At 29.8% G+C, this 24,466-nt stretch overlaps 1 protein-coding gene across 2 annotated transcripts in view; it reads left to right on the top strand.

The window, feature by feature from the left end:
- LOC107436447 (uncharacterized) overlaps positions 1–24,466 on the top strand; it is a 246,518-nt gene that overhangs the window by 19,761 nt on the left and 202,291 nt on the right. Inside the window, exon 1 of one of the 2 annotated variants that reach the window (XM_043040071.3) lies at positions 21,955–22,251. The exons of the other annotated variant lie outside the window; for it this stretch is intronic. The gene's annotated coding sequence lies outside the window, so the exon portion shown is untranslated. Of the gene's footprint in view, positions 1–21,954; positions 22,252–24,466 lie in introns of those variants that run through there. 2 annotated transcript variants of the gene reach the window in all.

Here is a 24,466-nt window from a genome sequence, read left to right as displayed (position 1 = left end):
CAAACTGCCAATTCTGTTTGATTTGCAATAAAGTTCTCTTAATGTGTACAGATAATATGAATTTTGAAAAGTTTCCCTTAATTGCCGTGTTCCCTTAAGTGCCAAAAATTCAGTTTTCTACGTAGCTGATTAATATTCATGAAGTGAAATTAAATTTGCTGTTAAACAAAACACCATTAAAAATTTAGTTTTGCAATCTGAAACTCTATAATGTCTATAACAAATCATTGACAATTTTAAAAAAGGCTGATAACTAGATGTCAAATCTTCAAACAAGATTTTTTTCTTCTTTTAAAAAAAAAAAAAAATAACGGCATTCACGGAACTTTCTTTCCTTGCCTCAGAAGATACCGGAAGTGTTGCTCATTTGTTGTTACTCGGTTACTTACCAGGAAGCCAAAGATCACAGAGGTGGGCAACATTACCCACGCCACGCTGTCACAGATACCCGTTCATGGGGTGGGACACATTTACATAACAGGGGATAACATACAGAGAAACATCCATGCCCTGAGCTGGATTTGAACCCGCAGCCATTAACTTCGCAAGCAGGCACGCTGACCACTCGGCCACCTGGCTGGCCGAAGTATATATAAGTGAATATTAGGTATACAAAGGAGTTATAAGGAGAGTTTCTCAAAGGAGCTATACACCCATTACGGCTTCTTTTATTAAAACATTTGTACAGTTCAATCTTGCTGGCCGAAACACTATAATGTTTATAAAAAAATTTAAGAAAAGGCAGCGACAATTTAAAAACTGACTTATTACTGTGTACTAAATCTTCTAGCAAATTTCTCAAAGTAGTTACGCATCTATTACGATTTTTTTAAAAAAAAATAAATGTACTATTTATAATTTAAAACTTAATTCTGCTTCCTATTGAAATAGACAGTCCAAACTTAAAAATTATGTTACTCAGTATTGTATTAATTTGAAAATCTTGATGCGCAAGTTGACATTTTCATGGATGTTACCTGTATTAGTTCTGTACAAATATAAGTTTGGCTTTTTGTAATATACTTTTTGATTGCTGTCATAAAATGATACACTTTTATGCACGATTACATGTTATAATTCATAAAACTAACAATTTTGTTGTCGTTATAAGATGAAATATTCTTATGAACAAATGCATGATTGGATTCATGAAATATACAATTTTATTGCTGCCCTTATATAACATATTTTCATGTACAAATTTATGCTTGGATTTATAAAACATGCAGTTTTGTTATAGTCATTAAACAAAACCAAATGGAGAATGTCAACTTAAATTGAAACTATCAAATTAAATCGGTGTGAGTTATTATCATTTTTTTGACGTACAAAATATTCATACCCGGAAGAAATGGAAAAATTATCACATAGAGAAACAGGTGATAGCTTTTCTGAAGACAATAATTTTAAAGACCACCTCTTTATTCCCACATATTTACTTAATAACACTGCTTTTATCATAGACATAAACATCTTTTTGAATTCCGATAACATATGATTTTGTTGATGGTGAATGGAAACATTAAATAACCAAGAGCTGATCAAATGTGGAAGCGAAAATTCCTATAAAGGTCTTGATTAGAAAAGATAAATATAACAGAAAGTAGACCGGATTCCGCATTGGCTACAACTTCCATAGTAAGCTTTTTGACATAATTGAGTTATTGGAAAGCGAGATGCCCTCGGCTCTTTAAATAAAAATACAGCATCCAGTTTTTCAAATGTTGTGTATTGAATAATTCATTGGTGAAGTGCGTACGGCGGTGAATGCACTTTCAATAAAAAGTATAGCTTTATGTGTCCTATCTCCTCATTAACAGTGTTTATCTTTACTGAAGAATGTCCAGACACTGAATTGGATTGCTTCTTCGATTCAAAGTCGTGAGTCACAGTATGTTAAGATCGGTAGTTTCGTATTTTAAAATGCTATCTCTTTAATGAATTTTCTTTTGAATTATTCAAAACTAATTGCACGTTACACTAGAAGCTACTTCTAAAATATTATTTTTACTTTTTCAACCCCTTTTTTTGCATTTCCACAAATAAATTTATAGAATTATTTATTTTGTTTTGAGTACATTTCCTGGTTTAAAGGAATAATTTTGATTTTTTAGGGCTTGGCATTTACTAATTTTATAGATATGTTTGTTAACATTTGTTATCCTGCTTACTTAGATATACTGGTGTTTAATGTTGCGCTGCTAGAATTTTCATTCTAAAATTACGGTAAATTAACCGGCAGCAGTCAGTCCATCCAATTCACAGTATAATTTACGGTAAAGAACATTTTTCACCTTTACGACTTTGAAATCGCACGCAACTAGTACGGTACATGAAACACCACGAATACAAAACTGTTCGGTTTTTTAGCCATTTACAACTAGCATGGTTTCAGAGCCATGAAGAAAATTTAACTGCACATTGGAGCTAAGCTTTTTGCTAGGTAATGGATATTGGAGTTAGGTTGTGGTTGAGCTGTGTTTTATCAAAAGAATCATGGAATGGGGTTTAATTAATTTTTTGTTCTGGTTGCTTCACCCATTGTAGGCGATTGGAAATACTAGACTTTTTGTGTTAAGCAACCTAATGGTGCTGCCATCAGTAGTATTCTTGTAGACAATGATCAAAAATTGAGGGAGGGGTTGCAGGACATTGGAAGTTCCTTATGTGTTGAAGGGAATGGAGAAAATATTGAGGTGTCAACACTGGGACTCGAACCCCCATTCTATCGATCATGAGATTGACAAATTAGTCCTCTAGGCTATTTTATGCACCTAGTTAGAAGGAACTAAGTGGCTTCATTAGTTGGGCCTAGCTGGTGCGATAAAATTCTGGTTGTTTAACCGTATTAGGTGAAAGCAGTTAATAAACGGTTTTTCTTGCAGTTGACAGCTCGAACACCATTTTATTTATGGTTATTAGTCTGATTTTTTTAATATGGTAAAATAACAATTAAATAAACTGTTATTCAACCCCCTTTTCTGAGGGAAATTTCCAACAGTGACCACTATGACACCAAAAATAGTTATATATATATATATATATATATATATATATTATATATATATATATATATATATATATATATATATATATATATATATATATATATATATATATATATATATATATTTATATATATATATATATATATATATATATATATATATATATATATATATATATATATATATATATATATATATATATATATATATATATATATATATATATATATATATATATATATATATATATATATATATATATATATATATATATATATATATATATATATATATATATATATATATATATATTGGTATCTTGAACCAAAATCTAAAGTTGTCTTCTAAACTTGCTGTACCCAAATAAGGTGTTCAGTTGAGCTCTGTATGAAGATTGCAGCAAATATGAACAATATTATGGGACAAAACACTAAAATTTATAGTTTGTTTGTCCAATTAACGAAAGAAAAATTTAGTATTTGTAACGAAAAAAAGCAATAAAAAGACATTAAAAAACTACCTGATTTTTGCTGTTTTAAAAGCGTTATGTTCCTAAACGAAGAAAAAGGAAAAAATTTCAGTAATTTCAATAAAGTGTAAATTTAACTAAGTTAAATCGTAGTATCGTGCAATCAAGTTTAAGAAAGGGTTCATTTGCACGATGATATAGTAAAATTTCTTTTTAAGAATGTTGCAAATTTATACTATTTTAATGTTCAAAACGCACGAAAATTAGGTATAGTGTATTGGATCTGTTTTATCAATGATTTTTAAAAATTGGTATCGATTAAAATTGAATAAATAAAGCTATTAAATAGATTTATAAACATATTATTATTATTATTACTATTATTATTATTATTATATTAACAGATTAATAGATAGTGAGGTCATTTGTTCAAAAGATTTTTTGCTTAATGCTATAACATAAATTCATATAGATATTCTTTAAAATCTCAGTATAAATTGTAAAAAATCCTTCTTCGAATAAATCACACAGACACACAACCTATGTCAACACTTGAATATGTCGCGTCTTTTGTAATTGACACTTAACGTACCCATTTAATCTCGATGGTTTTTGTAATATTATTTTTACAGAAAAGTTCTTCAATATTTTTAAGTCATAGGTCATGAGTTTAAAGGGATGGGCCATCTTAACTTCTGTCGAGGTATGTTTCTTTTGAGGAACAACTCAAATATTTGGATTAGACGTGACGTTAAGGCGAATATGGTGATGGCGTGTTCTGAATTCCACAAGTATGAGGAATATTTTTTCTTTATTTGCTCAGAAGATAACATGCACTATAAAAGGATTATGAGAGTTAAACTGCTAAATCTTTTGTGCACACAAAGCAAATTAGTTAGATAATATTTTCACCCGTTTTTTCTTTTGAAAGGAAAGTTTTATTATTATATTTGTTCTTTCTTTAAACTGGCTATTAAGACAGTGTGCTATTTTTCAATTATACCTGTTTAAGCCGTCGAGCAAATAGGCGGTTTAAGATAATTTAAATATATTAAATATGAAAATGACCTCATATATTATGGGATTAGTTTCTTTTTAAAAAAATAGTTAAAGCAGCTTGCAAAAGTTCTGTCAGTGTAAAGCAATTTAAATAGTTAAATTTGCTTTAATTCTAGTTTATCTTTGTTGTTTAGGCATGATTTCAATAGTATTTTACTTTTTCTATTTGAATGACTTTTACAAAATATATTGAAGAAAAATTTTAATGACCATATGAGAACTATGCATTACCGAGTTGTGTACAAATATAAGTATTTGTATCAGGTAAGAAAAATTCTAAAACATGCCCTTGTATACTGTAACTAAATCCAATTTCATGACAAAGCACTGTTGCAGATGAAATTAATAGGAAAAAAAGTAGTTGCTGATGTTTATCACTGTGCAACGAAATTCTGTAATAATACTCGAAAAAATTTTCAAACGTATGCGTATACAAGATGAGATAGGGAACAAGAAAAGCAGGTAACATCGGAAAGTATTGATTCAGACGCTAAGTAGTAGGGCAACATGAGCCCAGTGATTGATGTTCTAAGGAAAAAGTGATAAATAAATTAAATTTTTAAAAAAATTGCACATTGTAAAACTATGGTGTAATATTCTTTAAGTTATGTGTTGAACAACTTAAAATACCGTTAAAAAGAACACTTTATTTAATATATACATATATTATTTTATATTTCATATATATTGATACATATTTCATTATATATTTCATATATAAGTAGAATAGTTAAATACAAACGCCGATAAAGAGGGATACCCAGCACCGAGATTACGTCCAATTGATTTCATGATTTTATTTTTTATTTTTAGAATTATTTTTACTTCCAAAAACTCCGATGTTGGAGAAAATTTAAAATCGTCGGTTGCCCAATTTACGTTGGAATGTTAATTAAGCACAGAAAGGTATAAGTTTGACGTGAGTTATAAGACATTGTTACTTAAACAAATCTATTTTATTCTACCCAAGGTATGTAATTTTTAAATGAGAGCAAAATTTTTCAATTCCTTTTAAAAGATTTCGTGATATAGCGAAATACACAAAATGTAAAATTATTATTAAGTGATCCAAACTTTCGACCGCTCTCCTGATCAAATTATTGTGGCCATATTTCCTAGATTGTAGCTATTCTCTATATTTTGGGAGTCAGGAATCCAAATCCATCGAAAAAAAAGTCACGTTTATTTCGAAGAAGTAAGATTTTGTGTCTGATTTCGTAACTTAAATTATTGTCTGCCCTTATTATCGAGGTTTAGGTTACCCTGTTGAACCATTAAGTTTCAGTCCTAGTACGTGAAAATCCAATCATTAGTATCAAAAGTTATTGAGGGTGTATCGTTTATTTTTTGTACTGTGTACTCCAGTTCAGAGAGAGATGGGAAGCTTTAAATAGTGACTGTCACAATGACGTATCATGACATACATTCCATTGGTTTAAATTTTTCAAAGATAAATCGAAATAAGCAAAACTTAAAGTTAAAATTACCGATCTCCTGACTTAGCTATTGGGACCATATTTTCCAAATTGCAAGCTTTTGTACCACTGAGGAAATAAGTATATCATGATGTGTTATTTGCGGCGGCCACTATTGAAAACTTTCTAACTCTCCATGAACTGTTGTGTACAACTATGGCGATTGAAGTATCCTACTACGAACCAGGAGGTCCTTGGTTCGAGTCCTGCCGGAAGCTGACAAGCATCTCTCTCGTACATTTCTCCCTTTAAATCACTTTTGAGTCTATGCATTTTGCTCAAAAATGAGTATATGCTGTTTCAATTTTGAATAAATTCGACAACATTTGTTCCGGAGCCATTTTGACACATTTTTGTTCAGTTTTAAGAAACTCCTTTTTTGAGTAATACATGATTTAGTTTTCGTGATTCATTATGTATAGTAAATCATCTCATACCATCTATAACATTAAAATTCGTCTAAAAATAAATATGACTTTCTTTTTGCAGTTTTCCGTTTCTTACAGTATGAATTTTTTGGAATACACAGCAACTCGTTTTGCTTTCAATAGTAATACCTGAGTTAATTTGCATGATTCATTTTATATTGTAATTCATCTCACATCATCAATAATAGGAAAATACGTCTAAAAAATAGAACCTTCGCTTTAGTATGAAATTACAATTTTTTTTATTTTTGCTCAACAACTCTATTTATATAGGAGTCTTCAGATACCAGATTTAGTTTGCAAAACCTGTTAATAATAGTAACATATTTATGATTCTTTTCACATTGCAAATCGTCTCACATCATCAACAATCTAAAAATATGTCTAAAAATAAATTAATAATAAAAAATTTTTTTAGCATGAAATTACAAAAAATTCTTCCCTCAACAACTCTATTTATATAGGAGTCTTCATGTACCTGACTCAGTACCGTCTTTACGCATGGGCACACCCGGACAGTGCCCAGGGGCCCCAGGCACTCAGGGGGCCCTTGAGAATCTTACTTTTTATAAATTGTATTAAAAAAAAACTAAGAATAAACAACTTTGCATTATATAATTTTTAAAATAAATCCCAAATAGCAAAATATGGTTAATTTTCACTCAGCAGAAACCTTTTAATGTAAACCTAAAAAGGTTGGTTATGCGGCTTACGTGTAAATCTTCTAACCTTAAAACGAGATCAGTGGCCATCTGCTCTATTCTACGCACATTACCCTCATCCAAAACCTTGGATAACAACCTTCTATATAAAAACCTCAAATCGAGGTTGACTTAAGAGTTTTCAAGCTTGAAAAAAATCCTTTAATAAAGCTAGTCTCAAAGTGAAAATACTCTTAAACCTAGGTCATTATAAGGTTTCTTTGCACAAAGTCTTGCATGCTCAGCTAAAATCCACCTTGTCATGAAATTTTAATGAGCAATGCAGTTTGATCCTATCGTTAGTGTGTGACGTCAGCTGAAACGTCATTATGGACCTAAGTGACCTTATTTAAAAAAAAGTCTTAAAAAATAATTTGTAATCCTTTTAGGATGAAAGGTTTAAAAACTGCAATATTTTTGCCCTAAAGCTTTTTAGTACAAACACTTTCGTTCGACAATAGGAAGAAAATTCTGACAGAAGGTAGCCGTAAGGTTGCATGCTTTTTGGGATATATGCTAGTGTAAAAAGTGCGAATTTTTTTTCTAAGAATAGTGATTGATTACCATGCAAACACCAATAGTTTGAATAGTTTATCACTAGGAAAAATAAAAAGTCAGCCGAAATCTGTTTTTCTTCGTTAAAATGAAGTTTTTAGGTGCTCAACTCCCTAAGCGATAATGTCTCTTAATATGCTTGAGATCACCGAAGTCAAGCATCACTGGCTACGGTCACTGTGAGGGTGGGTAACCACTTGGATCAGTCTGCGTAGGGACCGAAGATGTGCTGTATGGGTCCTCGTTAAACTGTTCTACCGTAAAGTGCTCTACTTCGCGTAGGTCATTGGGCTACCGAAGCGGGGATGCCATCCCCTCATCAGAGGATCAAAATTGGGATGGCATGTCTTCGGATCATCCTCAGGGATGTTTCCCAGACCGTCACCAATAGCCCGTTGTGCAGCTCCAGTGTGACGTAAATGAACTACAACAACAACTAAATCTGGTTGACAACCAACTCTGTTTAGTATTCATAGTTAATTAAAGTAATAATTGAAAGTGTTTCGAATCATACGACAGCAACTTTTAAACTGGTTATGTCTGATGTGCATTGAAAGATGTTTAAATATTGATATTATAATAACTGACTTTTTAATAGTTTGACGAAACAATTCATACGTTTTGAATTTTTTTAATTGCTATACCCTAGCCTCGATGGCTCAGGTGATAGAGTGTTCGCCTCCCAATGAGGTGAACCGGGTTCGAATTCAATGATGGCTGGTCGATACGAATCTGCATCCGGCTTGCACAGACCACAGTTCTGACGTGAAATATCCTCAGTGGCAGACGGATCATGGGTTAGAGTCCCTTTGCCGTCAGACTAACCGTGGGAGGCTCTCGTGGTCTTCATCTCCATGTAATGCAAATACGGGTTAGTTCCACTGAAAAAGTACTCCACGAATGTAAAATTTCTCCCGATACTTGATACAAGAGCTCCTTTGTTTTCTATATTGAGTTCAAAAGTAAAAGGCTACAGAGTTGAACATTAGAAGTCGTAAACCCAAAAATTGGGTCGGCTGTTCAATGACGATTATAATAAAAATGAAACAACTGTTTAACCCTTGGCCGGGATAGCCTGGTTTGTAGGGCACTGAGCCCATGTACGTGGGTTCGATCTCTGCCGGCGAAAACTCCCTGTGTAGTAAATGGTGACTGATGCACGTTAGGTCTGTCGAGTCACAAAGTCCTCCATGTTTCCATAAAAAGTCAAACCTCTGGGGGTACTGATCCAGGAGTTTCCTTGTCTTCTGGATTGGTTAAAAATTACAAGGCTGCGGAATTGAACATTGGTAGACGTAAACCCAAAAATTGGGTTGACTGTTCAGAGACGGTTACAAAATAAAATACAATACTTTTTTTTATATCCCTATGCTTTTTAATTTACTTATTTTAATTAGCTTCTTCGTTTTGAAAATTACTTACTATTTGAGGATTGCAATTTGTTAGCATCTCATTTATTTAAGAAAAATTATGCCTAGTTTAAAAATGCTTTATTTTATGTGTATTGAGTTTTTGGGGCTATAAAAATGTGTTTTATCTTTGTTAAAATTATTGCATATCTTAAAAATGCTTAATTTTATGCATGTGAAGTTTTTTAGTTCTATTTTAAACAATATGAAATGTAATAGGGGCCTAAAACATTTCTGTGCCCGGGGGCCCTGCTTGCTATTAAGACGGCCCTGACCTGACTTAATTTGTAAAACTCGCTAATAATAATACAATATTTATAATTTTTATTTTGGAAATAATCGATTATTATCAATAATGTGAAAATACGACAAAAAATAAATACGACATTATTTTTAGTATGAAATTAACTGATTTTGCTTTTAAAGTCTATTCATGTGCGTGTTTTTACTTCGTAAATTTTGCGAAATATGAACTAACTCGTCTTGTTTTCTTTTGTAATGTCCAATTCAACTGTTGAGTTTATTTTACTGTTTGACTCTTGTGACAGCAATTGCAATTTAATTCTTGCCGATGGTGTCGTTAGACTCAAAAAGTCATAATAATTCAGTCTTAAAGTCATAAAAAATAATTAATTACCTTAAACGATATCCGTATTTGCATAGAGCATCGAAAAAATAAATGCAACTTAATTTACCTTTTGCCAATCTAGAACGAAAGCTTAAAAATACATTTTTCCAAATAATCATTTAAATACTTTAAAAGAGAAACATTCAAAGAGTTGAGTTGTTATGTGGGTGTGACACACCTCCCTCCCAACCTCTGCTAAATGACCGCATAACATCATTACGGCCATCACGACAGCGGTGACCGCAGAAGATGAGTACCACCACATCTCTCCCCTCTTGTAAAAGGGTGGGGCGTAAAGTTGTTTAGTCTTTTCAGGGCTTTTATCATTTATTTGATCGATAACTTTGAAAATTTACTTTGATGGGAATAAGAGTTCTTTTTCTAATAAGTACCTGTCGCACATTTAATTCAGGTCAAGATATGTGGATTTTTCAGTTTAGTAACATCTGCAAGTCATTGATGAATAAAATAACTGTTGAAGCTACAAATGAGAAGAAAGAGCATTCAAATACTGATGTATGGGTATTTATAAAGATAATTGGTTAGGTTCCCGAAAATCAAGTGATTCCCCTAACGATGCCAATTGTAGAATAATTAAGTTTATTTAAGGAGTGATTGTTGCTTTTCAAGCAAATAAAATAAAAATTATTTGTGTAGGTAGTATTTTTAAAAGCCTATAGTGTACGAGATTTTCTGATTTTATTTATTTATTTATTTATCTATTCTTTAATAGAGTTAGAATAATAAGTAGATTTCGGATTGTTCATTAAACTCGATATAAAGTCGAGTAGTAGTTTTTGGAGCTTCAATGGAATTAAATTTGTTTACATATTGACAAACTATATAATTATTTTATAAAAATGCTTTCGGATTAATGAATAGGAAATAAAATATAATTTGATTGTTTTCCTATTAAAATAACTATTTTTAAAGTAGGATAGATAAGATTAGACGACAAATTAAATATCCGAAATTAAACGCTAATTTAATATTAGTTTATTCAGAAAATTAATCTAAAAGTAATTTTTAAATTAAATAGAAAAACTACATTAAAAACATCTTCGTAAGATGTAAAAAGATTGTTTGTTTATTTACTGCTATCATTCAACGTTCCATAGACGAGGTCACAAGAAGTACAATTTAACTTAGTTGCGTGTATGGTATAACACAATAAAATATTACATGGCATGAATACAGTTAAAAATATTCCTATTAAAATAATTATTTGATTGTTTTCCTATTAAAATAACTATTTTTGAAGTAGAATAGATAAGATCAGACGATAAATTAAATATCTGAAATTAAACGCTAATTTAATATTAGTTTATTCAGAAAATTAATCTAAAAGCAATTTTTAAATTAAATAGAAAAACTACATTAAAAACATCTTCGTAAGCTGTAAAAAGATTGTTTATTTATTTACTGCTATCATTCAACGTTCCATAGATGAGGTCACAAAAAGTACAATTTAACTTAGTTGTGTGTATGGTATAACAAAATAAAACATTACCTGGTATGAATAAAGTTAAAAATAACTTTATTTACACCATAATCAGATCCCATAGAAAAAGATTTAAAACAAAAAATAAATGCTGAGTCAAAAGATATTTACTTTACTTTAATCTGATAACAAATTTTACTTAAATGTTTATTGTTTTTATCTAAACCCGGAATTCAGCGCAACATTAGTATTTGGTTAAATGTAATACAATTTTTATGCGTGTCAAAAGCGAAACAATGAAATCATATTTATTTAAACTAAGTTTCACTGTGTAATAAAATGACAAAATCAACTGTTTTTGTTTCAAGTATTTTGAAACTAACAGTTATTTTTACTCACAATTCTAAAACACGTTTATCCTAAGACTACGAATGACGATATAAGAAACACTCAAAAGTATTTTGAATAAAAGTTTAAGATTTTTTAATTTAATTTTACTGTCAAAAATTATTTGTCTTCCAATACATGCCGATTTGTTACAATCAGAGATAGATAACGTAATTTTAACAGTCAAAATATAAAACATATAAGTCGGGAGAATAGCTCTAGAGAAAAGAGCGTACATTATTTCTGGGCTATATTTCTGAATCAAAGACTTATTGCATACGCTTCATAAATTTGTTTACTTAAAATGTGCAAAATAATTTAATCCAACAAATAATTGATACAAAAAATTTATTTTTCAAAATAAACGTTATTTTATTTAAAAGTTATTTAAAATAATAACAAATTTTTTTTTTTTTTTTTTTTTTTTTTTTGCTAAGTGAGTTATTTATTTAACTTTCTCCCTTGATTAGATTTGGAAAGAAAGAAAAATAGTGGATAAACATTTCTCCGAAGTGCTAGTAAAAGCAAAGAGCTGCAGGCAGCTTCATACTTTATTCACCAAAAATACCGTTCAGTCAAAAATGCTTCGGAGTAGGTTTAATTGATTTAAATGATTAATATCCGTATTTCAACCTATAGTGACTGTAACTGTATTGATCACTAATAATTGGAAAATACAATTTAATTGTTCCATTTTTTTTCTTTTTATTCTTTTATATAAATATTAGTGTTTTGGTAGTTCGTCGATTAAGGCGTCGATCACACCCCTGGGGGATAACTGGGGGTTGTGAGTTCGATCCTACCGACTAAACAACCGGCGTGAATACGCAGCAAGGTGCACGCTAAATCTGTCGTGCCTATAAGTCCTGGTTGTGGTGTGAAAGTTTGTAGAGAGGGGTAGCAGCTCGGGAGCTGTCCACGTCGTCTGACCGGGATCAAAATTTCATGGCATTAACTGTCAAAAGATAAAAACCTGAAATGCTTACTTGGTTGAGTGCTTGGCTATAATTGGGTGATTTGATGTACTCATGTTATGAATCTGTTACGGATTTATGCACTGTTGTTATGTATTTACAATATAAGGAGGAGTAATTACGAAGATTTTTAAGATCTTCAAAAATCTCTAAATAGCAGCATTTATGCCTTTTTTTTCCTTTCTTTTTTTTTTTTTTTTTTGAAAATTTGATTTAGTTATACAATATTTTATAAATAAAGGCTTACTTTTTTCAGAAAGAAACTGAGTTAAAATACATTCTAAATTAACAAAAATCTTTTCTGAAATAATACTTAGGGGAAAAAAACAAAAACAAACAAACTTAAATTTAGTTCAACCGTTTACTATAAAACTAGTTTGTTTGAGCCCCCCCCCCAAAAAAAAAAATAGGTGCCTATTTTGAAGAGTTTGAAGCTTGTCGAACTGTTATTTATTTATTTATTAATTAATTTTGTATTTTTCAAGCGAATGAATCTTTTAGTCAAGTATTACAAGCATAATTACAATGAATTTTTATGTATTACAAACACAGAGAATAAGAGTTTTTAATTCAATGCTAAACTCATATTTTACATAGGCAGGGTGTTTTCATTGTACATTTTCCCCAAACATATTTCTTCTAATTATTATTATTTATTATTTCTATAATTCTTATAAATATTCTTATAATAATAAGAATTATAATTCTTATAATTATTCTTAAAATTAATATTATTTCTTCTAAGAACTTGTGCTGATTGTTTCGACATTTTTCTGGGAAAAACTATCAGTTAGTTAGAAATGAAGTAAAGCTGTCAAAATAAAATATAAGCTACTTACCGAAACATTTAGTTTTTGTCACTTTTTCCTAAAATGCTAATCTAAAATGTTTGGTACCTTCTTGAAATTTGAATTCGCAGTCATTCTGATAGAACTAACTACGCAACAGTCTTTGCAGAAATGTGCAACTAATCGAATGCAATACGTTGAACACACATTACATAGTAATTTCTGATCCGATAACCTTATAAACAATAAACTGTTCTCCCGGTCAAATGACCGGTTGTGGTAGAAATAGATATATGACAAGTATTATTCGAAACAAACAAAATACAAAATAATAATAATAATAATAATAGAATATTAACTGTCTGGAATTGTTAGAAAAAGTCATGAAGTCAAATGTGCAAAAACGATAAGATGATAAGATCATTTTCGATACATAAGTTCTTAAACGGTCATTTGACCGGTTACGATATGTTTAGTGTTAAAAACAGCTACAGAAAGCATGAAAGCTACAGTTATCATTTTTAGTTTAAGGTATCGGAGTAAATCATTAAGCAATACAATTTAGAATTCAAAAAATAAATAATGATAAAAGCAGTTTAAGGGACGTCACAAATTCACAGTACAAAAATATAAAAACAGATGCAAAATATTTTCTGCTTTATAAAATTTTTGAAATCGAACGATACAAACCAGTACGAAACTTTAGCCACTTTTAAAATGGTTTAGAACCATATACGGATCTAACGTTTACCATTCAAGACCACGTAGGATTTCAGTTTCAAATATCGAAATTTATTTGAGTTAAATGTATCTTAAAAGACATTCAAACTCCAAAAATATAAAACACACGTGCATTATGTAACTTCCAAAATTAGCCACACAAAACATAAGTATTTCTTAAAAAGAATATTAGTTTGTATCTTATTGACTAAGTACATTACACGAATGTAACATTTATCATTAAAAACAGCCAAAAAGAGTAATGGCACAACGTAGTTAGGCTTTCAGTTATCGCCATAGAGTATTTGAGTTCAAAGGCTTATTGATATAAACCGTTAAAAGTCAGACTTCCGTGATACTTTGCTCTAAAAAAAAAATAATAATAAAAGCAGCTTAATAGACGCCACAAATTTACTCTACAAAAATATAAAAAACACATGTAAAATATTTTCTGCTTTTTGTAACTTCCAAAATCAGCAACACGAACCATAAGCCGCTCTTTAAAAAGAATCAGCCGCACCTTTTCCATTTCCTCCGATCTTTAAATTAGTTCCTGTTGTGTGCTTTGCTTTGTTAAATATCAGGGGTTGCCCCATCCAACAAAAATGATTTTAATCTTTTCCTTTGTTTGTTGCATTTTTTATCCAGTTCCTCAACTAGTTTGAAGTTAACAGTTCCAACGAATTTTATTATGACAGCAATGTCAGGAAATGTTACAAGTGTTTTAGTCTCTGTTGTCTTCGCACCCCTGAGCAAAATAAATAAAATAAAAAGGAATTATAGGCGTGAAAGCTGTCACCCAAATTGAGATAAGGTTAGATAAGTATATACTCAAAAGAAAATTTGTTATGTATTTGTTTGTTTTGGACTTAATTCGTAGAAAAAATTTTCCGATATAGCTTTTTTAATTTTAAAAGCACTTTTCAAAGGATTTTTTTTTCTTTAAACTGTGAAGAAATTTTTCAATAAGGAATGTTTTCAAAATACAAAAACTTCGAACATAATAAACTAGAAATTATATGCTTAATAACTTATACCGAAATACGCATTTTTTATGTAATTTTAAAGGTTGATGAATGTTACTTTAAAACTTACATAGAAATGAAAAAAAAAGTAATAACCGACCGAAAAAAGTTATCAAGCTAGACTAAAACTAAGTAAAATAGTGGTTATCAAAATGAACATTTCTTTAACAAGCTTTATTTATAGAAGCACAGTTAAAATTAAACACTCTTTTGGTAGAATTACTCTCTAGACTATAGTTTTTTCCAAATTTACTACCTAACTGCATGATAAAAAAAAAACTCATTTTTAATTGTTTTATTTTACCAAACGCTCATTTGCAAAGCTTACGGGTAAAAATTACAATACTCTAAAAATTTTGTGAATTATTACTTTTTTTCAACAATTTAAATAAAAAGCTAAAAATCAAATAAAAACAAAATGAAATTGTAAGGATATGTATGTTATCAAAAACAGTACATCAGGGGACACACTGTCTGCTAACACACTGTAGCCTTTCTGTAGTCAGTTAACCAAAATTTGACTGTGACCCGAAGCCCCATAATAACAAAATAAGAAAATGCAATACTTCAAAAAATCTTTATTTCAATTTCTTGTGTATCATCGGATTTACATCTTTATTTCAATATTTAAATTTTTGAGGTATTGTATTTTCTTATTTAGTATATCAATTATGGGGCCTAGGAGCACAGTCAGCTTTTGATCTAATCACTGACTACAGAAAGGCTCCAGTGTGTTAGCAGACAGTGTGCCTTCTGATGAAGTACTATTTATGCTAACATGCGTATCTTTAGAATTTCGTTTTGCCTATTTTTGGTTTCTAACTTTTTATTAAAATTGTTTACATGAGACAAATTTGGTTTTAGCTGCTTTTAGCGCTTTTCCATTTTGACTTATTATTTTAAAACTTAATCCTAAAATTTTTATTTTAAAATTTGTTTAAATCAATTTCATACTTTTATTGTACTTTTTTTAAACTTCATACTTAATCGAGTGATCACTTCAAAGGTTGTAGTTAAATTTTAACACCAATAATTGATGAAGCCAATCTTAACACCAATAATTGACCAATCGGCAACACGCTGGTGAAGAAGAGCGTGTTCTGTAAATTTGGCTAATGATTTTTGCACATTTAAATTATTTAGCTGAATTTTTGCGAGAAATGATGGAAGGGTATGTTTTAAGCGTATAACAAATACTTTTAAAATATTAGTAGAACCTTAAAGGTGAACAATTGTACGATTTTAAGATAGGGACAATATTGCAGCTAAGATTGTGGTTTGTTTTCCTGAAATGGTTTGGTGAAATAAGAGTTCTTGTAGGATTGAATTGGCAAACTGGTCATAATACCAAGGTTAAATCATCTTCACCGATTTATAAATTATATTGATTAAGGTCCATTATTTTCCAAGAAATGTCAATTTTCCTTCGGGTTGATTTTACAAACTATTCATATAAACCGTTATAAAATGCACGTATGTTTTCAGTTGTCTAATAAAGATATTTATGTTCTCATAAAATTTACGTAAATATATCAATCGCATAAAATAATTTTATAATATTCAACTTCTATTCACTTCAGTTTTGTTTGAATTTATATTAACATGCTGTCTGTGCAGAGAGTATGTTTGATTCACGAAGTAAATTTATTTTAAGAAATATTGCATACATGCATTCTAAATTTATGATTCTTGCTTTACACTGTGTTCTAAAAGTAATTTTAATGATTTTTATATGTATCATATCTTACTGTAATTATAAATTTTAGTGCGACTGAAGCAACAGACATGGTGGTGGCTACTTTACATCAAGTAGTGTAAAAGAACATACTGGGTGTTTCACTGCACCAAGAACTATCCTTGTTTTTGGCATAGGGAAATACTTACTGTCACTTTGAGGCAGTAATTATACCATTTTGGTAGTAATTACTACCATTTTTGGTGTTTAGATGCTGTTGTCGCCGGCCATTAAGGCAGAGGGGGTGCAATTGCTCTTGTTTTCCAGTGGAGCCATCTATGGCTGAGAATTCGACTTCTACCACACCCGTTTATAGGGTGGACCCATTCATACATCCATTCATCGTGACAGATCGTAATTTTGACCTGAACCAGAGAACGAATAATCTCCATATAAGTATCCCCAGAGGTACTGATTTGTTATGGGAACATGGAGGACTTTATGAATCGACAGGTTTAACGTGCACCATTCACCATTTACTACCGTCCGGACTCGAATTCCCATTCTCACAAACGTGAGTTCAGCGCCCTGCTAACCAGGCTTAGTGCTCAGATACACGAAATATTTTACAGCGCAAGATGAGTAATTTATATAATGACTACTCTAAATGTAAATCTATATTGAGGCATACATCGTTTTTCATACGTTCAAAACTATAAAGTTAAAAATATAGACAAGCAAATCAAATGCAAAATTCAATAGTGATATTTGAATATCATTCTGTATCACAAAAAGTGAAATTTTTTAAAAATACTATAAAGATTATTCATCCTATAATGACAGTTCTGTGAATAAAACGTTATTGCTGCATACATTTTTACCTTTAGTTTCAAAACTTTAAGAAAAAATTGTAGAAACCTAAATCAAAAACGAAATTCAAAAGTGATATTTGAATGTCATTTTGTATCAAATGTGATTTATTTTACAAATTCTTCACACAAAAAATAAATAAGTAAATATATAAATAAATAAATATTAATCCTGTCAAGACAGCTCTATAAAAATTATTATTGCTGCATATATTTTTTCTCTTAGTCTTGTAACTAGATTAAAAATGTAAGGGTCTAAATACAATGGTATTGTTGAAATATCACTTTTTATCACAAGAGGTGTAAGTTTAAAATAAAAATAAACTAATAAATCATAATAAAATGTTTAAGAAAATTTGATTATCTAAGCAGAGAAATTACTTCGAAAAATCTTTAAAAGGAAACTGTAAATGCACAATTGATTTAAATGCGCAAATTTTTAAAATTTATTATTACGAGTCTCGACTTTTATCAAACCATGCATAACAAAACCAAACATGTTTCTATGGTTACATATAAACAAATGCGTGTGAAATCAGAAAATATGTATTATACGATATTTTAAAAATAAGAAACGAGAGCAATGACTTCATTTCTACTTAAAGTGTGGAATAAAATTTTTAAAAAATTACAGGAAATGTAGAAAAATGAAATAAAATTATTTTTGCTGTATCTATTGCTGGAAGCACGATTTCAATTACCATCGCCAGTGAAGCTTAAGATTGCGTGATACGTACTTCAGATCGGAGAACTTTAAACGCAATTCCAAAAATACTATTGCAACTCATTATTTTACCATTGCACATAACTAAAAATTAAAATATTTATTTTATGTTATTAATATTAGAGCATTAAATAAAAATTATCCGTAGTTTACTTTCTTTGATATGTAGGAACCTTGTGCTGGAAATCAAACCTTTTTGTTAAGAGCTATGTACAATGCGCCAAAATCCTGAATAACTTTTGATCTAGTGATCGGATCTTCACGTTCTAGGACTCTATCTTAATGGCTCAAAGGAATGACTTCAAATATGCTAATTAATTATGAAGGCGAGATTTTAAGTTAAGAAATCAGATACAAACATGTGCTTTCTTTGAATAAATATATCTTTTTTTCAACGATTTCTGATTTCTGAACCCCAAAATATAGGCGGTAGCCGTAATCTGGGAAAAATGGTCTCTTAGTTTGATCAGGAGAAGCCGACCGGCCTGTGTAGGGGGCAGGGAACTGTCCTTGCATCAGAAAGGTTCTGGGTTCGAATTCCGGGCAAGGCATGGATGGTTTTTCTTTCTCTGTACTATCTGTCCTCACTGTGGGAGCGACATTGGCCCACCTAATATGGTGCCCCTGAAGGAGAGGCCAACAAAATCGCTGAATTGACGGATGTTAACACAGGTGGGCATTGGGAAAAAATAATTTTGACCAGAGAGCGATTTAAAGTTTGAAAACCCTAATGCTAGTTTTAACTTATTGCGTATTTCGCCATATCTCGAAAACTTTTTGAATGAATTGAAATTTTTTTGCCTATAATTAAAAAATTTGTTTATTCAAAGGTAATTCCAAGCAAAAAATAAGTTTTAGTAAATAATTATTATTTTTATTAATAGATTTATTAAAAATCAAAAAATGACTTTATTTAATAAGGTATAAAAAAATTTTTCAACTCTTTGAAGTATCTAATTTCACATGGCAAAATACAAAATTTGAATGATATCGGTTGAATTGTTCCTGAGAAATGCTCACCAAAAACTGCTCACCCAATTTCACTCAAATTTCGTGTTTTGACATGTGTAAAATTAGATACTTTAAAACAATTTTAAAAATTATATACCTTACAATTCGAAATTTTTTTGTGACTATTTATTAAAAAAAAATAAAAAATATTTACGAAAATTTTTTTTTGCATCTTTCTATAAACGAATTTTATAATTGTGAGCAAAAATGTTTCAATTCACTTAAAAAGTTCTGGAGATATGGCGAAATACGCAAAAAGTAAAATTAACTTTAAGGGATCAAATTTTTAGACCGCTCTTATGACCAAACTATTAGGATCATATTTTCTAGATTGCAACTACCCCCTTCATTTTGAGGTTCAAAAATCCGCTTCCGCCGAAAAAAATTCTGTTTATTCTGAGAAAGTAAATTTTGTGTCTGCTTTCGTAACTAAAAATATCGTCTGGGCTCATTAATTAGCAAATTTGAGGTCATCCTCTTGAACCATCAACATTGAGTTCTAGAACGTGAAGATCTGATCATTAGATCAAAAGTTATTCAAAGTATTCCGTTTCTTTCTTTCATTTTTATTTTGGAGCACTTTACAATGACACATTCGATGTGAACTTCCAAAATTATGAAAAAAAGAAGTACGTTATTTTAAAAATTTTTTGTTATAGCTTTTCTGCAATTTTAATAAATAAAATGGGTAACTTTTGGTGGATGCGGAATTACCTTATATGAAAAACAAAAGCAAATCCAAACATAAAAATAGATTCTATAACCAGTAATCCACCTTGATAAGAGAAATAAAATGTTTTTAAGATTTGAAAGAAGCAAGTGAGAAAACTGAGACTTGTAATTCTTTTTTATGAAAAAATAGAATATTGTAAAAATTAAATAAATATGAATTTCGAGATAAAATTGATACCTAAATAAAATGAAAATTTTAGACAAATGGACCTTATTAAACCATTTAGTTCAGGAAAATATATTAATAAACTATTTGATATTTTTAATGCGTAGCATAATTTTTTGGATAGTATAAATGTGAATTATTTTCGGTTGTTTTTATTCGAAAACAAATCACACTCATAATTCAAACTAAATCAATTTTATTTCTCTGTTAATAAAGCGCTTTTCTCTCTCATCTCAAGATATAAATTAAGTTATAAATTCACCTTACAGGGTGCCCAATAAAAGCCGTATCCACCTTCACATCTTTCGAATGGCTTCAACTGCAGTTATAAACGTAACATCTTGGTAGCTAAGTGATAGGTGAGACCATTTACAGCTCCACCTGGTGAAGATACGCGGAGTTAGCAACCCTCTCTCAAAAACAGGATGAGGTAGGGGTAAAAGCAAATTACAAAGTGCGTCAATTTAATACAAATAGACACCTTCTGGTCATTAATGGTATTGAAAAACACTTAAAACGCGTTTTTGTGTGTTCGTGATTTCGTATACTAATACGTAGAGCAATGTTTCCCAAAGCGTCGTACGCGTACCCCCAGGGGTACGGGAACAGTTTAGCGGGGGTACGCGTTATTATGCAAAATATCTTGCATCAAAAGAAAATTAAATTTTTTTTTTTAAAAACAAAGCTAGCCATGAAAATTTACGATTACGTATTTTTCTATTGGCTAATTATTGCAGAGTTAACAGTTAATAATTAGTGGTGTCAACAGCCAGTTGTGATTTTTAACTTTTGTGCAAATTTTTTTATAGTAGAAAATACATTCATTTTTTTATTAGTGGTACACAGCGTTACGAAAAATTTAGAAAGGGTACACAAAAGTCATAAGTTTGGGAAACACTGACGTAGAGGATGGTTAGAATGAAAAAATAAAATTTAACGCAAAATACCACTATACTCGATGCTCTTAAGCTTTGTACATTGACAATAAAAGCATATTATGAATTTTATTTATTTATTTTGCTGGAAGGTGTTGCAGTGGAATAAACATTTCTGCAATAAAATAAGAAAATACTGTTTTACATTAACTATTTGAAATAATATATTTTTCATTTCTCGATTGACTCGATAAAGCGTGTTAAAAAAAGATTTCAAATGTCACATTGATTTGGATTTTGTTGCCATAAACAAATAATTTGCTCCATAGCTTAAGGATTAAAATTAAGCGTTACATTTTAATTAAAATCAATGTAAGTAATGTGACATGTAAGTAATAATTTACAATCAGGTCCAGAGTTAGAACTTAAGCTCATGTTTCAAACTTCAGGCTAACTGTAGCGTGATTGCCAATAAAAAAAAATTTCAGTCATATCAGTCATTGACTTTATGCATAGTCAACTTGAAATAGAATAGCGATTGAAATGGTGAAAAAAAAAATGTTTTATTCTCTTATCGATACACTCTACAAAACAGAATCTCCCCCTCCTTACGAAGCTAAGCCCCCAAATGACAACCTTTTCCTGCACCCCCCCCCTCAATGAATATATGGATTTGTAAAAAAATGAAACCCATATCTCTAGGGAGGAGGGAGCAAACCGCAAATATATAAAGCGAGGGGAATAGAAAGTACTATAAAAAACTCTTCCCCTACAATTCGAAAAATCGATTATTTTACTTAGTTCTCGTGCTGTTCTAGTCTTCTGTATACCACCTACAATTCTCCTTTGCGAACGCGTGTTGAAACGAACGATAGCTACAGTCTCCACGGTTAAATGACTACTAGGATTGTGGTAGACATGCCGAACAAGTTCAACCATTTGGGGGATTCTGTGTGTAAGTGACGTCACTTCTTTCATTCGCTTTCGCGCGCGATCTCCTCTTTTTTAGTGGGGATTTCTTTCCGTCACCGGCTCTTCAGTTATCATGATCCTGAAAAAATCTTTTCAGGGACCATGTTTGTGATAGCTTATCCTGGATACTGACTAGCCGAAACTGGACATATTAACCCCGGTAAGTGTTTTTTAACTCGGATCATTAGCGGATTTCTATGCCCCCAACTCTCTCCTGTTTTCCTTCGGTCAAGAAATCAATAATTTTTTGTACCTTTTTCTCGTTCGTTGGTCGCCATTAATGTAGGTTCAATATTTTATAAGGTTTAGAGGTTTTTTTCCTGAACACCTGCGGTGTTTCCATTTCTGTTTGATTGTTCTTTCTGAATTATTGTTGAGGTAAAAAGTATCTTTGCTTCCTGCCTTTGGATTATGTGACAGTTGCAGTGAAAAAACCACGTGTATACGTTTTGGTATTGTTTGTAGCGTAAATGACGAGAAATCGTGCAAAGCGCAGCTTTTAATCATGCGCAAATCCCGATTTATTTCTGGAAGTCAGCGAATTGTTTTAAATGTCTTGACGAAATAATTATTTGTCTTTAATGAAATATAATTTTTTTCCTTCTTTTTTCAATAAAGAATAAAAGTAAAATAGAAAAAACAAAATTCCAGGTCGCTCAGTTTGTTTAAATCAAATGTAAAAGACTTTCAGGTAAACAAACTTAAAAAGTAAATCCAAAGGAAGCAATGGTTGCGTTATTTTTGTAATTTTGGGAAATTAATCAATAAATAAAATTTTGTGAGAAAAAATAACGTTTTATAGAAAAATTAATGTTTCTTGCTTTAACACTTTTCGAGTAGTTAAGAATAAAAAGTTTTTTTTATATCGAAACTTTACTATTGAAAGCGCAGAATTCAATTATTGTTTATTTATTTATTATTATTATTTTTTTAATATTTCATATGCAAATTTAAGTAATTTCTCTTTTTCATAAATTTATAGTTTCCGAACTAAAAATTAGCATTTTTGGTTAATTTTTATTATTATCAATATTAATTGTAATTATGATCAATATTTTTTAATTATTATTGAGTATTTATAATCCTTTATTAAACCTCTTTACTTGAAAATATTTTATTTATTTATTTATTTGAACTGTGATATTTTTACGAGACTAATTAAATTAATAAATAAATTGAGCATAATTTCTGCAAGCTATTAGACGAATACAGTACCTTTTCTGCTGTTTAAAGTATATGATTAAATAAAAACAGGATTTGAAATTTGGAGTTCTTAAGTTCTTAAACAAATTTTGCAAATTTCAATTCAATAGTTTACAATCATAAATAGAAAGAAATTGACAATAGACAAAAGTCTTTTGCATTGCTTAATTATAATTATTACAATAAGAGAAAAAAACAGCCATGAGAAAAACAGCTAATCAAAAGTTTCTTAAAATAATTATTAAAAAATAAGCAGATACATTAACTAATAATTTTAAAGACACAAAAATTTTTTTTAATTCAATCAAAAAAATTTTAAATCAATTTAAACGTACTTTTTGTAAAATTATATTTGCCTCAGGTTTTCTAATTTGGGCATTTTTAAAATAGTAATTTTTTTTAAAAAGAGGCAGTTAGTGTCATATATTAAAAGACAATTTCAAGTACACTTAAAATTTAACATTTTGAATTAAAATATTGTAATGAATTCGAAATTAGCTGTTTTATTTCTGCAATGATTTGTTTCAAATAACATTCAAATATATCATATATATATATATATATATATATATATATATATATATATATATATATATATATATATATATATATATATATATATATATATATATATATATATATATAAATATAATTTACTTTTATTAAAATATAATTAGTTACAATGTAAAACTCTAGTTACTTAAAATTCTACTTTTTTGTTTTGGACAATAATGCTTTATCTCAAAATAATTCTAATAAATTATTTTATTAAAATTTTTTCTATTTTCCTTCATTTTATTGTAAAAAATATGTCATGAATAAACGCCTATAATATTTTCCTCAATTCAAAAATTCTATTTGAAGAGGACTATACAAGTTTAATAACTTTATTTCTCAATCTATAAATGATGGCACAAGAAAAAAGTTCGGAGCAGTAATTCCATCTTTCGCATGGGAAAAAAGTTTAAAAGGTAATGTAGTGAAGTTATCAGAAACGCATTACCAGTAATACGTACCTGTTGATGTAATACAACTTTTTTACAAAATTCTATTAATCACTTTGGACGAAGCAATAATTTCTTAAGAAAGTTTGAAAATCAATATTTAGTTAGAAATAAAGATATATATATATATATATATATATATATATATATATTTCAGAAAAAGTAGCA

The sequence above is a fragment of the Parasteatoda tepidariorum genome, chromosome 11, assembly GCF_982258835.1.
Source record: "Parasteatoda tepidariorum strain Cologne lab strain chromosome 11, Ptep-v5.0, whole genome shotgun sequence".
In the NCBI taxonomy this organism is placed as follows: Eukaryota; Metazoa; Arthropoda; class Arachnida; order Araneae; family Theridiidae; genus Parasteatoda; species Parasteatoda tepidariorum.
Note: the sequence above shows the minus strand (reverse complement) of the source record. Positions and strands in the feature narration are given on the sequence as shown.